Source organism: Pseudorasbora parva, chromosome 12 (genome assembly GCF_024679245.1).
Source record: "Pseudorasbora parva isolate DD20220531a chromosome 12, ASM2467924v1, whole genome shotgun sequence".
Lineage (NCBI taxonomy): Eukaryota > Metazoa > Chordata > Actinopteri > Cypriniformes > Gobionidae > Pseudorasbora > Pseudorasbora parva.
In genome coordinates, this window is record NC_090183.1 from 21,815,402 (window position 1) to 21,822,818 (window position 7,417).

Genomic DNA, 7,417 nt, shown 5'->3' on the forward strand with positions numbered 1-7,417 from the left:
CAAAAACTTATTATAACTTCAACAACACACTGCTGTGTGAATTCTCATAGACACTCGATCACTTCCGGGTCGGCACTTCCGGCTTCCGGCAACTCAGTCTTTGGGGTTTCGCATCAACCGTCCGATCTCTCTCCCTTCCTGGTCTCTGGTTCCGCCGAGGTTTTATACCCTCTCCGCGCTCATTACTGGAACAAGAGACAGGTGTTATTAATCTGCGTCCAACCCACTCACTTACCGCTCGTCCCGCGGCTCTCTCTCCCGCTGCAGACCTCGCTGAACCACGCCCCCCTTGCCACATACCCCCACCGCCCGACTCAGGCCGGGGAGCCGTCCGGCCTGCAGCCCCCCCCCCCCCCCCCCCCGCCCCCCCCCCCCCCCCCCATTTCTGGAGAGGAAATCGGCCACAGCCATCTGAGCACCCGGCCTGTGGACCACCTTGAATTTAAACGGCTGAAGAGCTAGATACCAACGGGTGATCCGCGCGTTGGTATCCTTCATGCGGTGGAGCCATTGGAGAGGAGCGTGGTCCGAACAGAGGGTGAACTCTCGCCCCAGGAGGTAGTAGCGGAGGGTGAGAACGGCCCACCTGATGGCCAGACACTCCTTCTCTATGGTGCTGTACTTAGCTTCCCTCTTGGAGAGCTTACGGCTAATGTACAGCACCGGCCGCTCTCCCCCCTCCACCTCCTGGGCCAGGACTGCGCCCAGCCCCCTGTCCGACGCGTCAGTCTGCAACAAGAAAGGGAGAGAAAAGTCAGGGGAGTGTAAGAGCGGCCCGCCACATAGAGCAGCCTTCACTCGGGTAAAAGCCTGTTGACACGGCTCCGTCCACTGGACCGTATCTGGTAGCCCCTTTCTAGTAAGGTCAGTCAAAGGGCTGGTGAGGTCCGAATAATTTGGTATGAACCGTCTATAATATCCCGCCAGCCCCAAGAACTGCCTAACCTCCTTTTTGGTCTTGGGTCTCGGACAGGTTGCAATTGCTGCGGTCTTATCAATTTGGGGACGCACCTGTCCATGACCCAAGTGGAAGCCCAGATACCTTACTTCCACCCGCCCAATCGCACACTTCTTTGGGTTGGCCGTGAGCCCCGCTCCCCTCAGCGACCTCAAGACCGCCCTGACATGCTGCATATGCCGCTGCCAATCGTGACTGTAAATCACGATATCATCCAGATAGGCAGCAGCATATGCAGCATGGGGACGCAAAATCCTGTCCATGAGGCGCTGAAAGGTAGCGGGCGCCCCGAACAACCCGAAAGGAAGCGTGACAAATTGGTGCAATCCAAACGGCGTGGTGAAAGCTGTCTTTTCTTTGGACAATGGAGACAAGGGGATCTGCCAATAGCCCTTTGTTAAGTCCAGCGTCGAATAAAATCGAGCCGTGCCCAACCGATCAAGCAACTCGTCAACCCGCGGCATTGGATACGCGTCGAATTTCGACACAGCGTTCACCTTGCGGTAGTCCACACAGAACCTGACCGAGCCGTCTGTTTTGGGGACCAAAACTATCGGGCTCGCCCAGTCACTGTTGGACTCCTCGATTACTCCCATGTCGAGCATTGCGCCTAATTCTTCCTGAACTACCTTTTTCTTGTGTTCAGGCAAGCGATACGGCTATCACGAACTACCACGCCCGGCTCGGTCTCGATATGGTGCTGAATCAAGTCGGTACGTCCCGGTAGGGGCGAGAACACGTCAGCGAACTCCGCCTGCAATTTTGATAAATCAGTGAGTTGTAACGGTGAGAGGTGATCTCCCCCCGGGGCCAGCGCGACTGATTGCGCTTTAATGCTCGCCTCTGGCCCGAGATCATCCTCTCCCCCGATCACCGTTGCCAACAACACTGATTCCACCTCATTCCATTTTTTTAGCAGGTTGAGGTGGTATATTTGACGTGCCCCGTTCCTATCGGATCGTATCACTTCATAATCGAGCTCTCCTACCTGTCGTGCGACCTCAAACGACCCCTGCCACTTTGACATTAATTTTGAGCTCGACGTAGGGAGTAGAACGAGCACTTTCTCTCCCGGTGTGAATTTGCGTAGTTTCGTACCCCTGTTATATGACCGGCTCTGGCGGTCCTGGGCTTGCAACAAATTCTCCCTTGATAGCCGCTCCAAAGTGTGGAGTTTTGTTCGCAAGTCCAGCACATACTGAATTTCGTTCTTGGCCAAAGAAGGCCCCTCCTCCCAAGTTTCTCGTAGGACGTCCAGCACCCCCCGGGGCTGCCGTCCGTAGAGAAGCTCGAAGGGGGAAAACCCCGTGGAGGCTTGCGGGACCTCCCGCACAGCAAATAAGAGGGGTTCTAACCACCGATCCCAATTTTTGGCGTCTTCCTGTACGAATTTACGGATCATGGATTTAAGAGTGCGATTAAATCGTTCGACCAAGCCGTCTGTTTGTGGGTGATAGACGCTTGTTCGAATGGATTTAATGCCCAATAATCCGTACAATTCGCTTAACGTGCGTGACATAAACGCCGTGCCTTGATCAGTGAGGATTTCCTTCGGAATCCCCACTCGGGAGATTAAACGAAACAGTGCGTCCGCAACACTCTTCGCAGAGATGTTGCGGAGAGCCACTGCTTCCGGATATCGTGTTGCGTAGTCCACGATAACTAGCGCAAAACGATGTCCGCGTGCGGATCGCTCTAATGGCCCGATGAGGTCCATCGCAATTCTCTCGAAGGGGACCTGCATTAATGGAAGGGGGCTCAATGGCGCTTTTGGGGCGGCCAGTGGGTTCACCAACTGACATTCAGGACAAGACGCGCACCACCTGCGCACGTTGTCATGAATGCCTGGCCAAAAAAATCGGGTCATTAAACGATTCAGCGTGGCCGCCTGTCCCAGGTGGCCCGCCATCGGGTTAGAGTGAGCCGCCTGGAAAAGCATTTCCCGGCGGCTCTTTGGCACTAACAACTGGGTTGTATCTACCTTTGTCTGAGTGTCTTGGGTCACTCGATACAACCGATCCTTTATTATGGCAAAATAAGGATAGGAGACAGGCAAGGCAGGTTGGAGAGACTGTCCGTCGATCGATCAGACCTGCTGAAAAGCGTTCTTAAGGGTTTCATCCTGGGACTGCTCCAGAGGAAAGTCATCGCGGTCCGAGAGAATTAGTCTCTCAATCCCGCTCGGTTCCTCTGGAGTTGTCTCCGAGGGTCCCGGTTCAGTCTCCCCAAGCTGTACTCGCACCGCCCCCTTCCTTGCCTTTTTCTCCCAAGCGGCATCCGCACACAACGATCCCAATAAAGCCGTAAAGGCGGGCCAATTCGTCCCCAGAATTAGCGGATGCCGGAGGTGTGGACTAACCGCCACCTCTATACTATGCTTTTGACCCCGAAACTGTATCGTGACTGGGACAACCGGATATTCCACCACATCCCTGTGCACACACCGCACCTTAACCATGCGGCTTGTATCCAATGCCCCAGGCTGCATCAGGCTTTGATGGATCGAGGTTTGGTTGCATCCTGAATCCACCAAGGCCTGATATGTACCCCCCTTGATACTTACAGGAATTTGGTACTCTCCTGCTTGATCGGGGGTGGTCCACTGGACGTCCGGGATCCGGATCATTGTCCCGACGTCCATCCTCGGACATCGGTCCAAAAAATGATCCGGATCACCGCACCTCCAGCAGGCCAGCCCAGGCCTACCCGCCGCCCCTGCGCCGGGGAGTGGGTTGGAGAATGAGCGCGGGGAGGGCGCGGAACCAGAGCCATTGTCACCCCCCAGCCCCAGCAGCCCCGCCCCCCTGGGCGGAGCCCGCGAATTCCCGAACGGTCCAGGGCCCATCCCACCCCGGCCTCTGGGGGGAATCCGAGGAGGGCCCGGAGGGCGGGACCTAGGGAGAGGGATAGGGCGAGAGGGAGATACAGAGGGGGGAGAGAGAGAGAGCGAGAGGTTAGAAGGGGTTCGCCGACCCCCGGGCACGCCACCAGGTGGTCCTCCGCCAGGTGGATGGCCGTCTCCAGCGACGTGGGCCGGTGGCACTGGACCCACTCGGCAGTTTTCCTGGGGAGCCGAGCGATGAGCTGCTCCAGCACCACCAGATCGACGATGTGGTCCACGTCGCTTCTGCCGGCCAGGAGCCATCTGCGGCAGGAGTCCCGGAGCTGTTGGGCCATCGCGAAGGGTCGGCCAGCTTCTCCCCACTCCAGGGAGCGGAACCTCTGCCGGTGCTGCTCCGGGGAGCGGCCGACCCGCTGGAGGATGGCCCTCTTTAGGTCCTCGTACTCGAGGAGGTTCGCCACCGGTAACTGTTGTGCGGCCGCCTGGGCTTCCCCTGTCAGCAGTGGTATAAGGCGCACCGGCCACTGTGCCCGGGGCCACCCGCAGGCCTCCGCGGCCTTCTGAAATAAGTCAATAAAGGCCTCCGGGTCATCTTGTGGCCCCATTTTGTGCAGGGGCACGTGGACCGGTGCGCTGGTCAGCCCGGCGGCTTCGGCGCGAACCTCCCGGTCGATCCAGCTCCGGAACTTCTTGCGGTCCTCTTGCTGGCCCCGGACAATGGCCTCGAAGCGGCGCTCCTGGTCTGTCCGGAGGTCCAGCATGGCTTGGTGTTGGTCCTGATGGAGGACCGCGAGGGATGTAATAATGTCCGCAAATGGCGAGGCGGAGGGCGTCTGCATGGCGGCGGCGCTGTCCTACTTCCTCCCGGGTTTCGGCACCAGTGTAACAAAGTTCGATAGTAGGAGGAAGGAAGAGGACACGGGGGTCGGCTGGACGGTTGATGCTTCTTTATTTATGGTCAAAAACTTATTATAACTTCAACAACACACTGCTGTGTGAATTCTCATAGACACTCGATCACTTCCGGGTCGGCACTTCCGGCTTCCGGCAACTCAGTCTTTGGGGTTTCGCATCAACCGTCCGATCTCTCTCCCTTCCTGGTCTCTGGTTCCGCCGAGGTTTTATACCCTCTCCGCGCTCATTACTGGAACAAGAGACAGGTGTTATTAATCTGCGTCCAACCCACTCGCTTACCGCTCGTCCCGCGGCTCTCTCTCCCGCTGCAGACCTCGCTGAACCACGCCCCCCTTGCCACAGTTAGTTTTGATAGTTACCATTGTGCAGAAGAGTAGAGCTTATGGTTAGGTTGAAATGTGAATAACTGCAAGCATTATGATTAGTATTATAAAGAATGTTGCTTTGTTCAATAAGAAATAGCTTTGCTAATGCTAGTGCAACTAAAAGTTAGTTTTTACTTGTGCCAACATCAAACAACTGAAAGTCAAATTTTAACAGGTTATTTTTTTTACTCTAATATATATATATATATATATATATACACTGTAAAAAAATGTTGGTTTTTGTTGGTTTAACTTAAAAAAGTAAGTAACCTAGTTGCCCTAAAATTCATTGTATTAACTCAAAATTTTAATTTCAACAAACTCAAAATTTTAAGGCAACCAGGTAACTTTTTTCTAAATATTTTTTTACAGTGTATATATATATTATATATATATATTTTTCAAAATCAACTTAAATTGAAAATTGAATTAAATTAAAAAGCACATTCCACTAATAAGATTTAATTCATCATAAAAAAATTATGAAATATTATGTAATTGTCAGACACGGAGGAGGACACAGATGGATTAGTGCAAGTGCAAAGTTTATTATCAGAGGTAACGGACACAGGTGATACTTAGATGGATGGTGACACTCAGACGAAGGACGATGGAGGTGAAGACGATGATGATTGTGAAGACGAAGATGACGACGAAGAGGGATACAGTTGAAGGCTTCTATGAAGGACAGGTAGTCACGGGTGGATCGGTGCAAGACCAGACAGTGAGTGTGAAGGTGAGGAGTGCTTAAGTAGTGTTTATGGGGATGGTGCACAGGTGATCAGAATGCCGGTGATGGGGAACGAGTGGCTGTGGCAGTGTCTGATGGCTGTGAGGGCGTGACAGTAATATTGTTACATTTTTGTTTTTTAAGTAGATACTGTGTAATATATTTACAGTGTAGATGCGTGTAATGAAAATGTGTTATTAAATTACAAAACTAATGTAATTGTTGTACTGAGGTAAAATATGTAATTCTATTAGTTACTAATCATATTAAAAGGAAATTGCTTTGCATTGATAAAGTAATTCAAACCACATGTATAAGGGTCAGGGCTGGACTGGTAATCTGGCATAGCGGGCATTTGCCTGATGGGCCGACGCACTTATGGTGCCGGTAGTGTTTTTTTTTTTTTTTGTAGCCTACCACTGACAACATGCAGTTTGTCTTCTGAATTGACAAGCCGAAGCGCGAGAGACCTCCTCCATATTAGGCGCTTTTTTCTATTTTTTATTTATTTGTATTTGAGCGCATGGAACTGCAAAAGGGTATATCCGCACAACGCAGCTGCTGACAAACGTACGCTGCGTTTAAATGCTGCTCTATATGGCACTTTGACTCCGAATTTTGTTTTATAGAGGGAATGCATCGACGTCACTTTCCCGCCGTAACACGCCCCCTCAAGCCGGGGCTGAGTGCCAGAAGAGTTGCTGCGTGACTGGAGGAAAACACGAGTAGCGCAAACGATCCTTACAACTTACCAAAGATTCAGTGATCCATGGATAATGATATGCAGCCAGGAATCGTGTTTTCCTGACATTTTTAGGAGCCTCATTTCGACAAGAATGTTTATAACTGTCATTCATCACATTTTTCAATCCCGCATGTGAATGATGGGTCAGTGTTTTGAAGCGTGTAGTGGTGGTAATATACTATATATTCACTAAAAGCTGTCACTCATTCAATAAACACAATCTCACAAAGTTCCGCAGTGATGTTGGTATACAATGAATCTCTTCTTTTCACAATGTCTGCACTTACTGAGGATTGCTGCACGTTTAACTGAACTCAGCGCCTGGACAAACGTTCGAGCGGTGAGTGATTCCAAGTTCAACACCTGTGATTGGCCAATTCCGTTGTAGAAGTCTACAAACATGTCTGTGATTGGCTACATTACTCACAGAGGTGAAAACACGTTGGAAATGTAATCATTTGACAAGTGCAAATACAGATACACACTGGATCTTTTGCTAGCTCCTTTTCGCTGATAATATGCAATTATTACGAATTCTTACAGAGGATTACAGATCACAGACAAGCAGTTATGGGCAACTTTTCACTCTAAATGCAGAAGCAGCAGCAGATGGCAGTGGTTTGAGTGAGAAAATTACACGCTATTATCAAGTCCGTCTCAAGCTCAGAACAGCGATGTCTATGCGGTCCGTGGACAAGCCTCCCCCTACCCCCCTTTTGGCGAAGGGCCTGGTTTTGTGTGTTTTCGTTGCATTCGCGCTGTAAACCAATGCTGCCTCTCAGTCTTTCTGCCACTCAGTGGGGCGTAATCACAGTCGCTCCAGCTGACGATGATGTCACGTGCATTCCCTCTATACATTCGT